The sequence below is a fragment of the Mustela nivalis genome (genome assembly GCF_964662115.1).
Source record: "Mustela nivalis genome assembly, contig: HAP1_SCAFFOLD_131, whole genome shotgun sequence".
Taxonomy (NCBI): domain Eukaryota; kingdom Metazoa; phylum Chordata; class Mammalia; order Carnivora; family Mustelidae; genus Mustela; species Mustela nivalis.
Genome location: NW_028136488.1, coordinates 1124617 through 1125926, shown reverse-complemented (window position 1 = coordinate 1125926; position 1310 = coordinate 1124617).

Here is a 1310-nt window from a genome sequence, read left to right as displayed (position 1 = left end):
CGTTGGGAGATGTGGGATGCCCCCTTCAAGGATTCCTTCTGCGAGACAATTGAGACCTATTGGACAGCTCCAGGACATCCCTTATGGAACGACTCCTGAGCACCGTTCGAGGATGGATGCCTGGGAAGTCCGCCTCACATTCCAATTGTCTCCTCGCATCAAGACAGTTTAGATCTAATGGATATGCGGGAGAAACCGGGGTGGCTGAGTTGAAATGGACTTTCCTGAGGATGGGTCCTAATGTGTGTTTGTGTCCATGAGGGCCTTGGAATGATGCGGTGGCACCGGGACCCTGAAGTATTCTCCTAAGCTTTGGACATAGCTCCCATGCACAAGTTTCCTTGTGGAGACGAGATTTGTTCTGATGGGTGCCTCAGGAAATCCCCTCTGCTGGTATTGGAATCCAGGCTTTTGAGGAGACATGCCTGTAAACCAAAGCAATGGATCCGATATACCTCAGGTTGTGTCTGGTTCAATCTTCTTCTCTGGGGATATCCATCTCTGGTATGAGTGGAGGTAGATGCTCAGATGGTATCAACTTTTTTTTTTTTTTTTTTTTTTTGTCCCGGGCGACCTACACTATAGGGATGGCCTCAGGGACTTTGGAGGGTTCTCCTAATTTGTACGATTTTTGACAATGGAATGGGCAGAATTCCCATGGATTGCGTGGGCACAGTCCTAATGTTTGGCTCCAGGGGCCCCAGCTGGAGGGAGTGTGGCCCAGGACTTTGAGGACAGAAGTCTGAAAACACAAACTCAGCTTAGGTGTGGGGACTTAGGTATGGCACGCCCGATCTACAAACCATGAGAAGAACTCTTCAGGATATGAAGAATGAGCGAGTCTGAGGCCCTTGCTCAGGCTATTGTCTCTGGATTTTGTATCAACGATGGCCATGGAATGTTGGGGAGTCCTCATGGGCCGTGGACGAATCTTCCTCTCTGTGGATTTGGCGTGATCCCAATTGCTTTTCGTAAATCTGTGGGATGGGAGGACTCATTTCAGTTTTGTTACCTCAGGTGTCCCACCAAAAGAGGAATTCCAAAGCAGAGCTCTGGGGCAGAGTGAAGGGACAACACGAACTATGGATAAAAATTGGGGCCTAGGGGCATGGCAAGCCCAATATGCTGTCTCTGCATCCAGCCACTGAGAGGCCTTACCTGAGGACTGGGCTCAGGCTGAGGGTCACAATGTGTGTTTGTGACCAATGTGGCCCGCTAGCATGGGCGGGGCCTCATGGGCCACACTGGTTTCAACTACACTGAACGTTGGACAACATGCCAACCACAAGGTTTCTTGCCATGGGGAAGGA